Here is a 22536-nt window from a genome sequence, read left to right on the forward strand (position 1 = left end):
GGGTCATGTCCATGCTGCAGTGAGTCATCAGTGAGAGTCTTTGATTTGCTTAAGAGTTTGATGAGCCCATGGTATGTGACTAATACTGAGCTGTTTTGTTTTGCTTTTTTTGACTCTTAACCATCTTTCATTTCTCACATCCAATCAGTGACTAACTTCTATCCATTAAACCCCTGCTTTCTTTTTTGCTCCTCCATTCCTGATACCATCACTCTGGGTTAAACCTAGAATACTGTAGTGATCTCCTTTCATATCTTCCCACCTTCACTCTTTTTCTCTCTTCTTCATCTTTGCACCACTACTTGATTCATCTGATCAGTGCACAGATTTGATTATTACTCTGCCCATTCTAACCACCTCCACAGACTTCCTGTTACCTACTGGATAAATTTTAAAATCCTAGTCTGACATTAAAGGTCTTTCAGCAACAATGACAAGAAATTATTAATCACCTATTATGTGTAAAGTGGTATGTTTGGTGCTAGAAATACCAAGGCATGTATTTTTTTTTTAGGCTAAGTCCCTTATTTTTATTTTTAAATTAAATTATTTATTTTTAGTTTTCAGCAATCACTTCCATAAGTTTTAAATTTTCTTCCCTTTCCTCCCCAAGACGGCTTGCAATCTGATATGGGCTCTACACACACATTCCTATTAAACACATTTTCACATTAGTCAAGACAGGTCTTTTTTTTTAAATTAAGTTGCATAATGGGTTCCTATTATTTTGTTCATGTCCTGAAGAACTTCTTATCACTCCTGAACTTATTTTTCTGCTAGACTTTTTGTCTGGATTCTTATCTGTCCTTTTTCTTGAAGCCCTTTTAAATCTAGGTTATGTATATCAGACTATTTCCAGCTATCTTCTCCTTTATCAGAAATTCTAAAATGGAATGGGCACTTCCCCTCAAGATTTTGTCACTTCTATCCCAACAACCTTGATAAGAATCAAATTTAGGGGGAAAAATCCTTTTTTTCTTCCTCCATTTTTTTAAAGTCAGGAAATTATTAGCTGTTTTGCATTTGATGGAGAGACAGCTCCAGCAAATATTTGGATAGTCCAATCTCCCATGAGATTATATGATTATAATCTCATGATTATATCCTGGTTCTGTTTCAGGATTGTGATCCATTCCTCAGGTTATTCATTTATTTTTTCTTACTGTCCAGGTGGATTGTAGTATATTCCAGTGGTAGTAACACTTCTGTTTCTTCCTCTATTGATCGTCAGCCAAATGCAAGTTCCTGGATTTCCTCACATGAGTTAATTCTACCTATTTCCCCAACTACCTGTGATAGTAATGGCAATTAAAGATTCCCCTGTATTGGCTTGGTTTTCAAACTGATTGTGTTAAAACCCAGAGCTTGTTTATCCCACCTGTGGGATGGACTTGTTGATGTGAAAAGAAAGTCCTGAACTGGGAGGAGCTGGTGACGTAGATTTGGAGAGACAAGAGAGAGGCAGAAGAAAATTTTTGGAAACAGCACCTCGTGGAGAGAGAGAGACTAAGAGAATTGCTGGTGGCCGCTTTGAATTGCCCTGGACTTTTGAGACCTGCCCCCTGAGCTGCCAAGGGCTGAGGAGACATGGCTGTTTTGCTGGTACTTTGTCTGTCTGTTTTGATGTTGTTTTGCCAGATTTGTCCACTGGTGAAAGACAGGCCTGTTGAAGAAGTCCTGGAACCTGGCTGTTCGCTAAGAAGCCCTGAGACTGTCCTGCAGACAGAGAGTGAATACTGTCCACTGGTGAAGGACAGTGCTGTTGTTGCAGGGGTCTGGGAACCTTTCTGTTGGTTCAGAAGCCCTGAAGAAGGATTTCTTGAGTATCAACTGAAAAACAAGCCTATACAGGGGAATCTTTAATTGCCATTACTATCACACTACCTCACACGTATCCTTTTTCTCTTAAATAAGATATATCCTTCCAGATCCATATTTCCAATCTGACTTTTCAATTTGGTATTTAAAGCCTTTTGTACAGTAGCTGCAGCTTGTTTTTCCAGGTTCAATTGCACATTGTTCTTCATATACTCTTTATTCTCTATTATTTTTTGTATGTAAGCTGTCCTTTATGCAGTGTAAGGGTACAAGAGAAGTAATTGCATTCCATTTAGCCCTAAAACATTTGTCAGGTTTGAACACATCTCCATTACTTACCTAGTGTGAATAAGACCCAGACAGCTTGAATCAATCAAATACATTTCAGCTAAGTGTGATAGGAAGTTTGTTATAGTTGGGTGAAACACTTGATAATGTTCTCTGTAGCCCTGTATAAACCAGGGAGGTGCTTCGTGATAGTGATAGCAGTGTCTGCTTCAGAAACCAAGGACAGACTGGATGAAATTAGGAAAGCAGAAAAGTTATCCCATACCTAAGTGGAACATCTTGATGACTCCAGCAAAAGGACTTAGAGGCTTTGCAACATGTATTATCTTAATCTGAGCCCATTTTCTCCTAGATTCTATATGTACTTATGGGAGAATGCATCACAGATTTTGGGGGGATGTTTTATACCAACTGTTCTTATTATGCCAGCTGAGTAAATACCCCTTTCTGAAAGCTAATCAAGTCTCTGACTAATTGATATCTATGATAATCATGTCAGGAAGTACACAAGTAGGGCCTCATGGGTTAGAGCATTAAACATTAAGACGATTCTCTGCACCTCAGGACTATTCCTATGCTCTGGAGACCTTGCAAATCCTTGTGATTGGGAGTTGAGATAATAGCTCCTGAACAGATGCTACACCCAGAATGCACTCTTTACCAGTCCCTATTGCTTTCACTGACTTTTTCAAGGTTTAGCTCAAGTGCTGCTTCCCATACAAGGCATGTCCCAACCCCCCTTGTTGCTAGTACCTTCACTCCTTTCTCCCCCAAATTACTTAATATTTAATTTGTGTGATAGATAAAGGGCCTTGAAGTCAGGAAGATAGACCCATGTTCAAATCTTCTGTTTGACATGATCAGTTGAGTGATGTTGGACAAGGTCATTCTCCAAGACTCAGTCATGGGCAGAGACCTGTTTTGATAGAGGAAGCTTTCTCAGTGGGGGTTCCCTATTCCAGTGAAATCATAGGTCTGATAAAAAAAAAATTAAACTTCATTTATATTTTCTTTTTACTTATCTGTGTACATGTTTGTTTTTTTTTTTAATCCTATAAATGTAAACTCCTTAAAAATAGTGCCTGCTTAGTTTCTTTCCTTAAGTCCTCAGGCATTTAGAATTATACCTGGCCATGTTAGACATCAAATTCTTCTTGAACTAAGTATCTTTTACACTAAATTTGCCTCCTAGCTTAGCATCTTGGGTTCTTTTTGCCTGTTACTTATCCTTTTGTGTTTTTATGTGAAACTCTTTGAGGCTATGGGTTGTATTACTGTCTCCTTTCTTAAATTTTGTTACCTGTGAAACTTGGAGTGTTTTTACTGTTATTCTTCCTATATTGTAATTCCTTTCTTTGAAATCATGGTTTAGAAATTCAAATCCTATTTCAGATACCATCTTTTCAGTGAGTTTTTTGCTTCTCAATTCTGCCTTTATCTTTTGAAATCTTTACCTTGCTTAGTATTGTGGATGGAAACTCCACTTTTCAACTTCTGTTCTTATTGTGTTCTTACTCTATGTTCTTTTGTTTGCTAGAATTCAAGTTTGACTTATACTTGGATCCCTGATTTCATTATTTTGAGTTCTCCCTCCACATGTACAGATGGCAAGCAAGCCCTCTTTGCTTTTTAATTTATTCTTGTTTTTGACTTTACATAAATTCTGTATAGAAGAACCATCCACCACCCTGGAAGCCTTCCTCTGGTTCTTTTAATATCTTAGTATATCATTGTAGCACTTGGGCAATCCATCTGTTATCTCAAACTCTTGCTACCTAAGTGGTCCATTCTAATAATATATTTCCTCAGTTTCCTCATTTGTCAAGTAATATCACATAACCCCTTCAAGTCTTTTACTATGTCTTTTGTGTCTCTTGCACACAGATCCTTGAAGTCTATGATGTGGTCACTTACTACCAATCTTTCTGTTGCCCTTTGGGTTATGTGCAATTTTGAATATCTCAAGATTGTGGTGTTTCATGATACACAGCCACATAATATCACGAGAGTGTTAATAGCATTAAATTGATGGGCTCTTGTGGTAGTAAGCAGCTTGGCTTCATCTTTGGATTTTCAGTTATTTGGCAGATAGTGAATTACCCAGACTTCCTGTGATGTGTTCCTTTTCCTATAGGGTTGTCCCCAGAGATGAGCCTATGATGAAATGAGTCTTTTCTTTTCTGCTGTTTTCACCATCTACTACTGTAGCTGAAGCCATTTGAGGAGACAGTGAGGTGGTTTGAAACAAAATACTGTTGTTCTCCCAATGACACAGTGTATATGTCTTACCTTCTTCAGTGGTCTTAAAAGGTGATTTCTCTCTATTTTTCTCATTTGAATGATAGTGGAACATAGGTGAGAGTTAGCAGGTAATAACTTTAATTTGGGGAAGATAGGGGTGATTTGTATAGACCAGTATTTAGACTTGGCTAGAAGAAAGGATGTTCCCCATAGAAAAAGTGTTAAGTATTAAAGTGAGACTGCATGGGGTAAGTGGAAAGAACACTGGATTTAAGACTCAGCTTAGTTATTTATTAGCTGTAAGACTGTGGCAAGTCTTTTCACCTGAGATGCTCATCTTCAAAATGATAATAATGATTGATACTTGTACCATCTACCCTGCAGAACTTTTGTGAGAAAAGTCCTCTGTAAATTGTAAAATGTTAACTATTTGAATGTGAGCTCTAAGACAGTGTGATACAATAGAAATAGCATTGGAGACCTAGAGTCAGATTCTGATTCTGACAGTTACGAGCTGTGAGGATAGGGGGTAGTGACCCCACCTTTCTAGGTCTCGGTTTCCCCATTGGTAGAATGCAATTAATAGCACATCTACTATATACCTCTCAAGATTGTTGTAAACATAGTGGTTTTTAAACTATGTATGAAATAAATCGAGCATGAAGACTACTGATGCTTATTCACCTTGGGCGAGTCACTTCTCATTTCTACTCAATTTTCTCATATAAAAATTAGAGACTACATGACTTTTTAGTTATTTTCCAATTTTATATCTTCTTTTTTCATTTACTTTAATTATTCTTGACCAAAATGTCAGGACAAATCAGAGAAGAAACTCACATCATACTTTACCATATAGTCAGTATTTTTCCTTTAAAAGTTAGCCATAGAAAGTGGATCTTTACTATTCATTGTCTTTTTGGTGGGGAGGGGTGGTAGTGGATGGGGATTGGGGCAATGAATGGGATAGTGTTATGTATGTAAAAAAAGCAATGGAAGTGCAGTTGTTTCAGTAATGAGTGTTTCTCACTCCCTGCCTGCGCTTTGTTTAAAAAATATTTAGGTGTTCTATGAGCTGTCTTATCTTCAGTACTTCAAATGACTAGTTATTTGATTGGTATCTAGGTACTTCTTCCACTAGGGCACATTTCGATCTTTCCTTTCAGTAGGAAATGATCTTAATGATTTACTGTGGCCAAAATACCTCATTCCTTGGTAGTTGATCATCTGGTGATTTTCCTCTACTCCTAGGCTTAGTAAAGATATACTTTTACAGCTTGGGAGAGTCTGCCAAAACTTGTGTTCCATTGTCCTAGCTTTTCAGAAGCAGGTTTTTTCTCTGTATCATGGTGAGGTGTAGAACAAGAGGATTATGATAGAAGATACCCTTGTACATCTAAATTTGATACCAAATATATTAGTTATTGCTAATTTCATTATTACACTTTCATAATATTAGTATAACACCTGTTTCAAAAGCTTTATCTACAGTGGCCAGAGAAATTGTTTTTGTGTTTTAGGAGTAGAGAAACAGCATTATAACTTCCCATTTATGAGATGCTTCTCCATGTGAAGTCAAAAAAATTGTGTGAATTTAAGTTTGAACTGTTGTTATCTATGAGATAAACTATAAAGAAAGCAAAAGGAGATGGGGAAATACATTTATTGATAGAATTGTCTTAATTTATTTTGTGGGGAAAAATCCCAAGTTTGAAGAGAGAGGATTAAAAGTCAGGATTTGAGATGCTTAAGAGGTTTTTTTCTTTTTATAAGTAGAGGTTTTCTGAAGAAGACAGAAAGAAGATGGATATTTTTCTTTCTTTATGAAATTATTTTAACATTTTTCTTGTGAATGGGGTGAAAACATTTGGTTGTCCTGAAGTGACTGAATGGTGTGGAATTGTGTTCTCAGAAGTGAAGAGATGTTATCAATGCTGTTATACTGAGAGCTTGAGCTGATTCTGGCTTTGATCTTTTTTACACCTAAAAATGGTTTAAGTAGTTATATTCCTTTGATTATGTTAATATGGTAAAAAATTATAGTTATTAACTTGAATATTGAGTTAATCTTAGGATATTAGGAGCTTTTTTTATTTACACAGAAATGAACAACTGAGTATGGGGAAGAAGTTTCCCCAGTTTATTAAATAATATCTAAACTGAGGTGGCGGCTTAGACCTAACTAATTAATGAGAAAGAGATTACAGTTTTCTTCATTAATGAAAAACATCCAAAATACTCCTCAATTGTCCTGGAATTTGGGAGGATAAGAATGAATATTAGTGAGCCAACTAGTAGTCTGAAGGATGACCAACAAATAAAGTTGGTGGTCCTTCCAGCCTAGTTACATGAGGGGTTGTCATCAGTAACCCTGTTATACTCTAGCAGTGGTTTACATTTTTTGTAGCATTTGCCTTGCAACAGTCTTCAAGGTCAGTAATAATGAGGATGTTTAACCTAGGTAAGGAGACTGAAGCTTGAGAAAGTGATGTGACTTGTTTAGTGTGAAACATCTTAATAAATAGCAGGTGGAATTTAAACCCAGGTCTCCCAACTCCCACATCAGGACTTTTCCCCGCTATGTTTTCCCTCTCCCTTGGAAACTTGTTTTTGAACCCTAGGAAGGGAGGAGGGTGGTGAGGGAGAAGTTGGGGATGACTTTGAAATGAGAGAACTTTCTATTATATTTATCTGTCTGGAGGCAATAAATCTATTTCAGCAGATTAAATACAGACTTCTTTATAAAGCCCTGTTTTCTCAAACCTCTTATCAGCGGCACTTGGCAGTAATCACACCTAAGGAAACTTGTAATTTTCCTCAAGGAGGTGACACTGACAGTATTAAAAATGAGGGAACCCCCCCTGAAAAGCAAGTTCATTACAAATTAACAGTGGTCTTAGCATAGCAGTGGGCTAAGGCGTGTCAAGGAGCGATATGGATAAAGAAACCCAGCATTTTAAACTGTCAGAGCTGGGAGCCTGGCTAGCCTTGGAACAAATTAATCACATATTGTCAGCACAAAGTTGCATCAAATTAACACATCGGATTCCAGCATATTAATGTTAGAATGCTTTTACCTGATTATTACTGCAAACCATTGCCACTCTTTGAATGCAAAGATATAATTAAATTGCTAAATAGAAAGTGCATATAATATCTCCACATGCATTTAGGATGCATGAGCTGAAAAGTGCACATCCTATCAAATGACAGATTCTGTTTGGAGGGTGGGGGGAGAGAACTTTACTTTTTCTCCTCTTTATTTACTTGGGAGTACTAGAATATGATATTAGAAAGTTAGATATCTTATTCATATCCCATACTAGTTAGATGAAATACAGTTTAATTGAACTGATTTGCAACACTGGCTACAGGGACATAATTACCTCTGTATTTTCCTGGCTCAGTCAGGGAAACATGGTGTTATACAGCAGTTCTTGGTTACAAAATCATCTCTGTTATAAATGATACTCATTGCAGATCATCCCTGGATGGTGCTCCTGAGAAACCATGCTGTTTGGTTTGACACTTGAACTTAGAATTCATTTAATAAACGTTTATTAAATATCAACTATGTTCAAAATATTTTGGTGTGTCCTTGGGATACATTGATATGACAAAAGCCCTGCTCTCACGAATCTTCCACTCTAATGGTGGGGAAGAACCTAGGATGATTTCTTCTTTACCTATACCATATTTTCCCTTTTACCATATTTATTTGTGTGCATCATATATTTCCCTATCTCCTCCCCCTTATATCTATCTGTCTGTCTGTCAGTCCGTCTGTCTATCTATCTAATCTATCTATCTATCTATCTGTCTGTCTGTCTGTCTGTCTTTTAACAATTCAGTATATTTAGTATCTGTGGTTCTCAATAAATGTAATGATTGATGTAGGCATTTGAAAACCTCCAACCTAGGTTTCCAGGCTTATTATGTATTCCCTTTCAAACACTCATTCTTTGTTCCAGTCAAACTGACCTTCTTGCTGATACAAGATTCCATCCATGTCCTCCTTCTTCACTTGCACATCTTTTTTTTTCTTTAATAGGATTTTATTTTTTCCAATTATATGTAAAGAGAGTTTTCAACATTCACTTTTATAAGATTTTGACTTCCAAATTTTTTTTCTCCTCCCTCCCTCCCAAGACAGCATGCAATCTGATATACACTGTACATGTACAATCATATTGAACATTTCCATATTAGGCATGTTGTGAAAGAAAGAGACTCTTAAGAGCAGAGCCCATGCTTTTTTGTCTTGGTATATTCGGTACCTAGAACTGTGCCTTGAATATAATGGCAGCTTAATGAATATTTGTTGGATTGAAGTGCTTATTTAAGTTCATTCTGAATTCTTGCATTTATTGGATATTTGACCTTGAGAAAATAATTTCCCTTTCCTTGAATGTTTCCTGAAAACAGCATAGGGTTTTAGAATTCTAAGGAAACTTGAAGATAACCTAGTTCAGCTACCTCGTTTTTACATATGAGTAAACAGAGAACCAGAGAAGAGAAGGTACTTGTTTAAGTAAGTGACAGAGCTAGGATTCAGACCTAGGTCTTTTGACCCCCAAATCCAGACTTCCTCATAAATCCCTGTTTCCTCAGACGTTATATCAACAGCACTTGGCAGCCATAACGCTAGGCTATGATTCTACTAAAGTACCATGCTGAAATGGGAATAATATTATTTGCCCTGTCTACCTTACCTTATAAAGCTTAGATGATGTGTATTTAACTGTAAAAGCAGTATGTAAGTGTCTGCTGTTAGTCTTCTTTAATACTCAAAAGCCATGACCCTCCTATCCATTTTTTTCTTCTGTCTGACTACCCTTTTGGGTTAGTTTTTCTTCTCACCCTCTAATTGTGAATATTCTGTAAGGCATTTTCCTTGGTCTTCTACCTTCTTCCTTTACACACTTTCCCTTGTTAATCCTATCCACTTACTGGGTTCAGTTATCAACTCTACATAGATGACTCACAAAATATATAGGGTTTCCTAAGAAGTCTTTGTGTAGTTTTAAGCTATCATAAAAGACTACTTTTAAGACTAAGATATTAAAGAATAATCTCTCTCTATAGAAATCCTTGATCTTACCATTGAACTTAGTCTTGTATTTACTACTGGATACTCCTAATCAGAGTCCAGTCAGCATCTCAAACTCAACATGTTTGACTCACATTTTCCATTTAAACTTAGTCTTTATCCCAGCATACCTGCTGTTGATGGTACCACCGTATTCCCTTATCACCCAGTTACTTACTTTCCCCATATCTATTCAGTGCCAAATCTTCTTGAATCTACATCCCACATCATTTATTTATATTAACTATATGCTAGTTCAGGTTCTCATAATTTCTCATCTGTACCACTAGTTGTTTCCCAAATTTGGTATGTCATTTTATACTTCTGTATGTTTGTACAAGTTGTCCCCTTTATTTGCAATATATGCCCTCCTCAGTTTTGTCTTTCAAATTTTCTTCAAGGCTCAATCTCCTTTCAAATTATGGTAGGTCATTGTGTTGTTCAGAGTTATCAAATCTTTCAAAGTTCATTATCTTTATAGTATTGTTGTCACCTTATTCTGGTTTTGTTCACTTCACTTTGTATCATTTCATGTAGTTCTTCCCTGGTTTTTTCTGACACTTCCTTTTATCATTTCTTGTAGTATATTAGTATTCCATCACATTTATATACCACAACTTGTTAAGCTGTTTACCAGTTGATGGGCATCCCCTCGTTTCCTATTCTTTTCTACCACAAGAAGAGCTGCCATAAATATTTTTTTACATGTGGACCTTTTTCCTCTTTTCTTTGATCTCTTTGGAATATAGATCTAGTAGCAGCATTGCTCTGTCAAAGGGTGTGCATAGTTTAAAAGCTGTGGGCGCACATTTCCAAATTCCTTTCCAGAATGATTGGATGACTTTACAACTCTACCAACAATGTACCTGTTTTCCTACATCGCCCCTAGCATTTGTCATTTTCCGTTTTTTGTCATCTTAGGCAATCTGATGAGTGTGAGGTGGTATCTCAGAGTTGTTTTAATTTGGATTTCTCTGTTAGCGATTAGAACATTTAAAAAAAATTGGCTGTTGATAGCTTTGATTTCTTTCTCTGAAACAACCTGTTCATATGCTTTGAACATTTATCAATTGGGGAATTGCTTTTATCTCTTGCACATTTGACTCAGTTCCCTCTGTGTTTTAGAAATGAGACCTTTATCAGAGAAACTTGCTGCAAGTGTTATTTCCCAGTTTCTTGCTTTTTTCCTAATATTAGCTGCATTGGTTTTGTTCTGCAAAAAACTTTTAATTTTTTATAATGAAAATCATCCATTTTAATGCCTGTGAACTCTTCCCCTGTTAATTAATTTCTTCCATGCTTCACTAACTTACCATCTCAAAAGTTATAATTTTGCTTCTTCATTGCCTATACCTATTCCTTAATTTCCTTTTTCTTGTCTTATTACTATTAGTTATCATTTCCAGTATAATATTTAATTGTAGTGGTGATAAAGACATGCTCGCATCACCCTCAGTCTTATAGTTAGAAAAGCTTCTAGATTTTCTCTGTTATAGATAATCCTTGCTCTTGGATTAGATATATACTAATAATTATTTTAAAGAAATCTTTTTATTCTTGTTCTTTCTAGTGTTTTTTTTTTATTATTCGGAATAGGTGTTTTGTTGAAAAGCTTTTTTATTTTGTCAAAAGCTTTTTCTAAATCTGTTGAAATAGTCATATGATTTTTGTTGTTTTTGTTATTATTCTTAGAGTCTTCCTAATATTGAACTAGCCCTGCATTTCTGGTAAAAATCCAACCTAGTTGTATGATCTTTGTAATATTGCAGTAATCTCCTTGCTAATGTTTTATTTAGAATTTTTGCATCCACATTCATTAGAAATATTAATTAATGGTTTATTTCTCTATTTTGACTCTCCCTGGTTTGGGTATCAAGACCATGTTTGTGTCATAGGAGGAATTTGATAGGACTCAATCTTTAATTGTTCTTTAAATGTATGTTAAAATTTTCTTGTAAATGTATCTAGCCCTGGGTTTATTTTTCCCTAGAGAGCTCATTTTTGACTTATTTAGTTTCATTTTCTAATAGAGGATTAAGTATTATAATTTTTGTTCCATTAATCTGGGCATTGTATATTTGTATAAATATGCATTTATACAAATGCAATAATGAAACTCCATTTCATTTAGATTGTCAATTTCATTGGGCAAAATAACTCTTTAAATTGCATTTACTTCCTCATCATTTGTTGTGAATTTATCCTTTTCATTTTTGATATTGGTAATTTGATTTTCTTTTTTTTGGTTTAAATCAAATTAGCTAATGTTTTCTCCATTTTATAAGATTAAAAAATCTCTTAGGTTTATTGATTAAATTTTTTTCTTTCAGTTCTGTTAATCTCTCTTTTTCTATTTTGGTATTTAATTAGATGTTTTTATTTTGTTGTTTTTCTAGTTTTTTTTTTTAGTTGCCTGCCTCGGTTGATGATATCTTACTTTTATAATCATGATCTCTTGCTTATATAAGCAATTAGTTACACATTTTTTCCTATGTACTACTGTGGCTGCCTCTCACAAATTTTGGTATGTTTTCTCATTGTTGTCATTATTATTAATTAAATTATTATTTCTATGATTTATTCTTTGGCCTATTAGTTATTTAGGATTAGGTTTGGTTTTATGTTAACATTTTTTTTGAGGGAGAAGGCAAGGCAATTGGACTTAAGTGACTTGCCCAAGGTCACACAGCTAGTAAGTGTCAAATGTCTGAGACTGAATGTGAACTCAGTTCCTTCTGATTCCAAGGTCTGTGCTCTGTTCACTGTGCCACCTAGCTGCTCCAAGTTAATTTTTAATCTATATTCCAAAGGCCCTTTGATTAAATGTAACTTTTATTGCATTATCGTAAGAAAAGACATGCTTTTCTGGATTTGTGAGGTTTTGATGCCCTAATATATGATCAATTTATACTCCTTTCTGTTCCCATTCAGTATCTTCTAGAGGTCTGTCATTTCCAACTTTTATAAAGTTCCATTCAACTGCTTCACTTATTTCTTGTTTATTTTGTGGTTAGATTTATCTAAATCTGAGAAGGGTAAATTGAGATTCCTCAGTATTATTATAGTTTTACTCTCTCTTTCCTTTTATACTGTAACTCATTTGACTAAGAATTTGGATGCTTTGCTGTTTGGTTCATATATGTTCAGACTGTTATTAATTCATTATCTGTGGTGCCTTTTAACAAAATGTAGTTTCCCTGATTATTTCTTTTAATTACATCTAGTTTTGCTTTGCTTTGTCTGAGATTATAATTGCAATCCCTCCCCTTTTTTTTAGCTTCAGCTAAAGTATAACAGATTCTGCTTCAGCCTCTTATTTTAACTCTGTATCGCCTTTTAAATGTATTTCTTTTTTTTTAATTTTATGTTTATTTTTAGTTTACATCATTCATTTTCACAAGATTTTGAGTTACAATTGTTCTCTCTGTCTTTCCTCTACCCACCACCCCAAAATAGCAGTCTCAGTGTATATCCCCTCCCCCAGCCTTCTCTCTCCTACATCCTCCCCCATTTCCCCTCTGACTTTCCGGTAGGGCAAAATGGATCTCCATCCCCCAGTGCCTGTATATCTTATTTCCCAGTTACATGTAAAAAAAAAGTAATAATAATATATTTTTTTAAATATTTGATTTTAAAACTTTGAATTCCAGATTCTTTCCTTTCCTCCCTTGTCACCCACCCTTACTGGGAAGATAAGCAATTCATCATAGGTTGTACTGTGTAGCTATGCAAAACATTTCCATAGTGGATATATTGTGATAGACTGACTATATTTCCCTCCATCCTATCCTGCTTCCCATTTGTTATACTTTCTACTTTGACCCTATCCCTTTTCAAAAGTGTGTGCTTCTAACTACCCTCCCTCCCAACCTGCCTTCCCCTCCATTATCCCCCTTCTCATTCTCTGCCCCCCTACTCTCCTGTAGGGCAAGATACCCTGTTTAGTGTGAATGTCATTCCCTCCCTAAGCCAAATTCATTGAGAGTAAGGTTGACCCATTCCCTTTTCCCTTCCTGTTTTTCCCCTCCATTGTAACAGTTTTCCCTTGCCTCTTCTATATGAGATAGTTTACCCCATTCCATCTCTCCCCATCTCCTCTCGTTGTATTCCTCTTTCCCCTCTCAATTTTACCTTTTAAGGCTCATCCCTTCCTATTCAATTGATCCTGTGCCCTCTGTCTATGTATACCTGTACACATATATACATACCTTCACATATGTTTTTATACGCCCATATACCCTCCTATGTAGACATATATATGTATGTACACACACCCACACCCACAAACACACACACATATTTATCAAATTTATCAAACAATTATGGGATATTTTTCCAAAGGTACACAGAGGAGATTTGCCCTAAGCAGGCAAGCAAAGGGCTGCTCCAGTTCCAGGATGGCTCTGTAAGAAAAAATGGAATTTCCCATCATCATTAAACCATGAGGTCAACAGTGATGTCTTCCGGGAAGTGCTGAGTTGGTCAAGCTGTGCATTCTCTGCTAAGCCAACAGCTACTCCCGACCAGCCACCCCATATAGTTACGAGAGAGAGAAGGACCAACATCTGGGTTTTTCAAAGTTAGGAGTTTCCTTAACAGTTCCTAACAACTGTATATGTATATGTATATGTATATGTATATGTATATGTATATGTATATGTATATGTATACACACATTTATATTCCCTTCAACTATCCTTATACTGAGAAAAGTTTCATAGGTTACAATTATCATTTTTTCCATGTAGGAATGTAAATAGTTCAACTTTGATAAGTTCCTTATGATTTCTTTTCCCTGTTTACCTTCTCATGCTTCTCTTGCTTTTTGTATCTGAATGTCAAATTTTCTATGCAATGCTGGTTTTTTCATCAAGAAAACTTGAAAGTCCTCTATACCATTGAATGACCATATTTCCCTCTGAAACATTATACTCAGTTTTGCTGGGTAGGTTATCTTTGGTTTTAATCCCAGTTCCTTTGACCTTTGGAATATCATATTCCAAGCCCTTTGATCCTCAATGTAGAAGCTGCCAGATCCTATGTTATCCTGATGTGTTTCCACAGTATTCAAATTGTTTCTTCCTGGCTGCTTCTAATATTTTCTCCTTGATCTCAGAACTCTGGATCCTGGCTATAGTGTTTCTAAAAGTTTGCTTTTAGGAATCTTTTTCAAGAAGTGATTAGTGAATTCTTTTAACCTCTCTTTTGTCCTCTGGTTCTAAAACATCAGAGCAGTTTTCCTTGAGAATTTCTTGAAGGATGATTTTTAGGGTTTTTTTGATCATGGTTTTCAGGTAGTCCAATAATTTTTAAATTATCTCTCCTGGATCTGTTTTCCAGGTCAGTGGTTTTTCCAATGAGATATTTCACATCTCCTTCTCTTTTTTCATTTGTTTTGATCTGTTTAATAGTATCTTGATTTCTCACAAAGTCGTTAGCTTCCATTTGCTCCAATCTTAATTCTGAAGGAATGATTCTCTTAAGTGAGCTTTTGAGATTCTTTTTCCATCTGGCAAATTTGGCTTTTTAAGGCATTCTTCTCCACATTGCCTTTTTGAGCCTCTTTTGCCATTTGAGTTAGTCTATTTTTTAAGGTCAGGTTTTTGACTTGCTTTTCATGATTTTCTTGCATCATTTTCATTTCTGAATTCTTCCTCCACTTCTCTTATTTGGTTTTCAGAATCCTTAAGCTCCTCTATGCCCTATAACCAGTTCATGTTTTTCTTGAAAGCTTTTGGTGCAGGAGTTCTTATTTCGTTGTCTTCCTGCCCTTCCATGCTTTAATCCTTTTTGTCCACAAAAAAGGAATCCAAAGTTGGGTTGTTGTGCTTGCTTTGCTTCCTTTCCTTGCTCATGTTGCCACTTAATTACTTGACTTTTGAGCTTTTTGCCACAGTAGAACTCTGCTTCCAGAGAAGAGAGCTTTGTCCTAAATAGCTGAGGTTTTTGCAGCTACTGGAGCTATTAGTTGGGTGCCCTCTCTGAAGCCTCCACAGGCTCTGACACCTGGTCATGTAACCCAGGACTTCCCACCCTAGATCACAATCCAGATCCAAGCAGGTTAAAGCAAGAGTGATTAACCCTCAGAATGTTCACTGGTCCCCTATGATCTGTAGGCCAAGAGTTCTGAAGCAGCCACATGATGGTAGCTCCATGGTCACCACACCTCCACCACTTCTCCCTCCAGGGGCAGATGCTGGATAGCACTCTCTGTTCCCCTGTTCCCAAAGTCCACACTGACCTTTTATTTTGCCTTTGGCATTTATGGGTTGATAATTCTGGAAACCACCACAGCTTCTGGTGATCCACTCCAAAATCCCTCCAGCCATGACTGGTCAGGCCGCTCTGAGGCTAAAATCACAGGCTCACAAGGGGCTGGGCTCAGCTCCCAGTGCACTGTGATGATGTACCCTTCCTGTCCACCTTTCGGGCTTCCTTCAGTGGGAGATTTGTTTCTGTTACTTTGAGGGTTCTGTAGCTCTAAAGTTTGTTTAGTCATATTTTATAGGTATTTGAGGTGATTATGGGGGGAGTTCATGGAGTTTTTCTGTTTCTATGCTGCCATCTTGGTTCCTCCCCTAAATGTATTTCTTGTATACAACCTTTTGTGGCATTCTGATTTCTTTTTTTTTTCCTTGTTTATTTATTTATTATTTTTCAAATGCCTTATTAACTTCTGATTTACATCATTTATTTCCACCAGATTTTGAGTTACAAATTTTCTCCCCACTTTTCCCCTACCCACCGCCCCAAAATAGCAGTCCCACAGGATATCCCCTCCTCTAATCTGCTCTCTCCCATATTTTCTCCTATACACCCCTTTCGACTTTTCCAGTGGATCTCAATGCTCCAGTGCCTGTATATCTTACTTCCCAATTACATGTAAAATAGTATATATATTTGAATATTTGATTTTAAAACTTTGAATTCCAAATTCATTCCCTTCCTCCCTTGTCACCCACCCTTACTGGGAAGATAAGCAATTCAATATAGGTTGTACATATGTGGCTAATACAAAACAATAACATAGTAGATATATTGTAAAAGACTGACTATATTTCCCTCCCTCCTCTGCCACCTCCCACTTGTTCTATTCTCCACTTTGATCCCGTACCTTTTCAAAAGTGGGTGCTTCCAACTTCGCTCCCCCTCAGCCTTCCATCCCTTCCATCATTCCCCCTCTCATCCCCTTTTCCCCCCTACTCTTCTGGAGTGAGATGCCCTATTTAGTGTGCATTTCATTCCCTCCTCAAGCCAAATTCAGTGGGAATAAGGTTGACCCATTCCCTTTTGCCTTCATATTCTTCCCCTCCATTGTATCCATTTCCCCTTGCCTCTTCTATATGATAGTTTACCCCATTCTGTCTCTCCCCATCTCCTCTCATTATATTCCTCTCTCACCTCTTAATTTCACCTTTTAAGTATCATCCCTTCCTGTTAAATTGGTCCTGTGCCCTCTATCTATGTATGCCTGTAAACATATATACACACGTTCACATATGTATTCATATGCCCATATACCCTAATATATAGACATATATATATATATATATGTATTTCTATTCCCTTCAACTAGTGAGAAAAGTTTCATAAGTTACAATTATTGTTTTTCCATGTAGGAATGTTAATAGTTCATCTGTGATAAGTTCCTTATGATTTCTTTTCCCTGTTTACCTTCTCATGCTTCTCTTGCTTCTTGTATCTGAATGTCAAATTTTCTATTCAACTCTGTTTTTTTCAGCAAGGTGGCATTCTGATTTCTAATCCATTCCCCTATCTTCTATTTTTTGGGTGAGTTCATCACATTTGCAGTTATGATTGCTAACTGTGTATTTCCCTTCATCCTGTTCTCTTACACTTATCCTTCTCTTTTTTATCCTGTCCCCTTCTCAAGAGACTGTTTTCCTTCTACTACCTCCCTTAATTCATCCTCACTCTAAACAACACCCCTCACTCCTTTGCCCCATCCACTCTTGGGACTCAGAATCTCACAGCTAAAGTTTTGGAATTTGTTGCTTCCTCTGTATACAGCTAAAACAACTCTTATTTAAAACCATTTCTCTCTGCCTTGGAACCTTGATTCAGGACTGGGTAATAGGTGACAGAGCTGTCAGCTGGCACCCATTCCTGATTCCAGGGCCATTTCAGGGGTCCTCTGGGATCTCTTTCCACCCTGGTGCTCAGTCTCAGTCCCCCTTACTGTCCTTGGGGTCTGTGATGATTCTTGCCATTGTGGCTTCTGTATGTGCTCTTGGCTGCTCCCCAGACCACTGTCCTCACACCTCCTATGCTCCCTGTGTCTTCCTGTGCTGGTAAAATGACTCACTGTGACTTTTGCAGGACTGTTACAATCAGAATTTGATATAATGTGTTTTCTTTGTTGTAGAGGAAGTTGTGCTAGGTAAGAATGCTGATTCTTTCTCCATTTTTACTACCTAGAGGCTAGCTTTCTGTTCATAAGTCCATGCTGCTGAGTACATGATAGCTAAAGTCTCTTACATTTCTCACATGTGGATTTTACTTTAATTAAGAATAGTACCTTCAAGCAGTCAAACAGAACAGAAGAGCCACTGACCTTTGTGCTTTAATTTAGAATACCCAGAGAACGATAAATCTGGAGAGATGATTTCTCTTATGCAAGTAGAAAGATAACTTTTATGCAAATAAAAGAAACTTTATTTTACACAAATGTACAAAGGTGTCTTACGCAGATATAAAAATATAGAGTTTCTTATATAGGCATTAGGAGCTTTCATGTAAGTAGCATTTCAGCCCACATTTTGTTTTACACATTGGAAACTGAGGCTTACAGAGGTTAATTAACTTGCCCAGAGTCACCCAGTTTGTAAGTGGTTGAATCAGGCACTGAACCTAGTTGACTCCTATAAGTCCTCTGCTCTTTTCATTATATTCATGTTACCAGTAATTCGAGATCTCTACTAAACTTGGAATGGAAATGTTACAAATAGTGTAGCAGGCACATACTGTATGATAAATGATGAATTGGTTCTAATCCAAGCTTGATCACTAACTAGGCCTTGAACAAGACCCTTCACCTCTCTACGTATCTAAAAATTTAGATTTGACAAGAAGATAGCTAATATTCCAATATTATGTGTTCTTAAGACCCATTCAAGCTTTGACATTGTGTTCTAGAGTCTATTTCCATTTTAATTTTCAATGATTTTCTTATTCAGTGGCCTGGAATCAGGAAGACCTGAGTTTACTTCCTAGTCACTTGAATTTTGTTTGCTTTAGTTTCTTCTTCTCTAAAATGGGGATTTTAATATCACCTACCCCACCTGGGTTATTGTGAAAATCAAATGAGGTAATTATTGTAAATCATTTAAGCACAATATCTGGTGCCTAGTATAATCTAGTGCCTAATATAAATATTAGCTATTATTATTTTACTTCATTTTACATTGTCCTTTATAGAGGAGCCTGGTAATCTTAGCTTTCTGCTGTGCTATTTAAATGGTCATTTTAGGTTTGGTTTTTTCTTAGTCTCTTTAGAGTGCTCTCCTTACTGTGTAATTAGATTTATCCAAATACAGGCTATCTTTCAAACAGAACAAAGACAAATTTTTAAAACTACAATTAAAATAAGATGTTTTGTAGAATTCTTTCCTGAAGTATTATCTTGATCATAATAAACAGGACATTGATAAACATGACAAAATGGTTTAAATTGTCTAAGCTTCACTTGTTACTCTTTCTAATAAATGTGAAGGAAGAACAACTGCTTTCTAGAAAGAGGCTACTTTTTTGTTTTGTTTTGTTTTGGAGGGTAATTGGGGTTAAGTGACTTGCCCAAAGTCACAAGGCTAGTAAGGGTGTCAAGTGCCTAAGGCCGGATTTTGAACTCAGGTCCTCCTGACTCTTGGGCAGGTGCTCTGTTCCCTGCCACCTACCTGCCCCTAGAGGCTGCTGTTTCTACCCTTGCTAGGAGAGTGGTCCTTTCTTAGTAGCCTAAAAAACATGGCCATAACTATATAAATTAGAAGCACTTGATCTTGAATTTAGAAGATTACCTCTGGCTAATTGTATGACCTTGAGAAAGCTTATTTCTCCCCATTCTGGGCCTGTATTCTACCTATAAAAGAGGAGACAATCCTTTCATTACCCTTTTCTCTGATGTAAACTTTAAAGTTCCTATAGAATGGGACCGTTATTAATGAGTGAATTTCAAATCACTAATGCTTGGAATCTCTACCCTCCTGTAGGTGCTGTAGAATTACTCATTAAGCTTTTCTTAACTTATTTCCAAGTAGGAGGCTCATTTATAATTGGTAATTCATAGCAATCATTCCATTTCCCTAAATTTTAGCAAAAAATTATTTATAAGAATCAACTTGATGCACAGAAAGGGACATTTTATTTGGAGTCAAAGGACCTCCTTTCAAATCCTGCCTTTCCTACCTATACTCACCTGTTTGACGCTGAACAGTCTATTAATATTTCTAGGCCCCAGTTTTCTTATCTGTAAAATTAGATATTTGGACTAAATTCCCATCCAGTTCATAGGCTTTAGCAGAGAGGGGAAATGCCTTGTTCATAGTCATACAACTGACATGTGAGCTGGAAATTAAACCAAGGTCCTTTATATCCAGTAAACTTTCTCTTGTAATATAGCTGCCTCTGACTTCCACCCAGTCGCTCTCCTATATACTTCTTTTTCTCGTACCTCCATGGACTCAGGATCATGCATTTTCCAACCTCAAGCATAAACAACTGCCCCTAAAAGACTTCCTTAGAACCTGATGAATATGAATGCAATTTGCTTGTTTGTAGTGTCTTGAAAATCTTTTCACAATAATCTTTATTTAATTAAAACAAGATTCTTGATTAGAGTTGTTTTTTTAAATTAAGAAATCCTCATGAAACTTTTTTATTTGAATGCTTGAATTTTATTTTAGGAGGTTCAGTTAAACTAGTACCTTGGTTTCATTCCTCAAAGAAACTTTTATTAACTAGCTATTATATGTAGAGCCCTGTGCTTTGGTGCTGCAGAGACACCAGGAACTTATATAAACTTGTGAGTTCTTATAACCCACAAAGGGTTCTTAATCTAGGGTATGAGAACTTTTTAAAAAATGTTTTGATAACTTTGTCTTACTATAATTGGTTTCCTTTGTAATCTGGTATATTTTATTTTATGCTTTGAAAACATTTTGAGAAGGGATCCATGTTTCACCAAGATTAAGAACCCCTACTTTAGTGTCTAAGTAATACCAGCTCATTTTTCTGTTATACTTTATAATTTACAGAATACTGTCCTAATAATTCTGTGAGGTAAGTAGTGTAAGCATTATTACCTCCCCTTTAAAGAAACTGATCCTTAAAAGAAATGAAGTGACTTGTCCAAGGTTACACAGCTATTAATCATGGACATAGGTCTTGAAAATGGACCTTCTGTCTCCAAATAGAGTCTTTTTGGTAATGTAAAAGGTGTTTCTCCATGTATATGGAATATAGATTAGAGCATAATTGTATAGTGCAGTGGAAAAAGAATACTTTAGTTAAGTCCTCTCTGCTATTTGGGCCAGCACACTTCCTTTATTTGGGATTTATAAAATGAAAGGGTAAATGATTTCAAATATTCTTCCAGTTCTATAATTCTGTAAGTACATAAGAAGAATATGAAGTACTGTGAGTTGATATCAGAAGACTTCTAATCTAGCTCTTTCCATTCACCATTTGGCTTCTTTAAAGTTATGGTACTTGATATAGATAAAATAAGGGTAGGATTTCAATAGAAGGAGTTTGGTTGCTAGGGGAACCATTTCAGTCATAGGAAAAATTGTGGTACTTATTTAATTGTGTAACTGCTTAACTCTGTGACCCTGGTCACTTCATTTAGCTTTTTTGAGCCTCATTTTCCTCATCTGAAAAAGATAATACTTGTAGTATCTAATTCACAGGGCTATTGTGAGGTTCAATTGAGATAATGTATACAAAGTACTTGGAAAACCTTAAGGCACTATAAAAATATCAGCTATCATCATCATCATCATCATCATCACATTCTTATCTTTCTTATTATTTTTATGGGCTTCATCAAGAAATTGTCACAAAATAAAGCTAATTTTTTTATTCTTCTACATATCATTGTTCAGGTGGATAATAATTGGATAATTTCACAAATAATTGTGAAACTGAATAGAAAGTATAGAGGTTTAAGTACATATTGTAGGCTCACTGAAAGCATTCTTAGCCTCATTCTAGTAGCAAGAAGGGATATCAGGGATGATAGATACCTCATCCTTTTCCTTATGCTTTTGATCTTGTTTGCTAGGTTTATTATATTTTGGGGAAAAAAATTAGTTCATGTAATCTGTTAAAAATGTTGGTCTTAAGTTTTTATGGAGCAATGTTATATATCTGGGGAATTGTGGACAACAGTTCGGTTGTTATAATAGTCTGGTTCTAATTCAGTTTTTTTGGTTGAGTTTTGCAATATAGTCAGAGATGTGTCTTTGTATTATGGGGATTTATCATCTGTCACTCAATGCAAGATTTCAAGCTTCTGATGTATAATTCTAGCAGCCATATCATATCTTGTTATAGGTGTTTTAATAGGTGCTAAATTTTTACAACCCACAGTGATGTGTTGCACATTTTTAACCTTTCAGTAATCTGTATTGATCACTAAGGCCAGGCCCCTTGAGGATACTTATATAATTTTTGGTGTTTGTGACCTTGTTCTGAGTTGCCATCATAAACTCTTCCAGTTCTACAAATAAATCTGTATGATTCCATCATTTGTTTTACTCTTGTTAGTTGATATGTTGTTAGCTGAATTCATGTGGATTTTGCCCATGGAGGCCATTTTAATTCTACTCTTGGATGTTAGTTGTATTGTAGACTCCATCTGGAGATAAATCACTGTCAGTAACATGAAATAAATCCACTGGTTATCTATCAATTCACAGCCTTTACTGTTGCTAGGTGAAGTGATGTTTGCTTGTTCCAAAAGTATTGCTGTATAGGATTTGGGGTCTATATATTCTGGACTCTAGGAATGTCTAGCAGTTCTTTTCCTTCTTTTGGACAAGGAAGTATTATTCTTTCTGTAGATATCTTTGGGTCTCATATTA

At 36.1% G+C, this 22536-nt stretch overlaps 1 protein-coding gene across 8 annotated transcripts in view; it reads left to right on the top strand.

The window, feature by feature from the left end:
- Positions 1 to 22536, top strand: part of MAPKAP1 (MAPK associated protein 1) — a 346315-nt gene that overhangs the window by 92914 nt on the left and 230865 nt on the right. The window lies entirely within an intron of this gene.

The sequence above is a fragment of the Petaurus breviceps genome, unplaced genomic scaffold (genome assembly GCF_028583685.1).
Source record: "Petaurus breviceps papuanus isolate PSGF00001 unplaced genomic scaffold, PetGlider_PUasm1.0 171, whole genome shotgun sequence".
Classification (NCBI taxonomy): domain Eukaryota; kingdom Metazoa; phylum Chordata; class Mammalia; order Diprotodontia; family Petauridae; genus Petaurus; species Petaurus breviceps.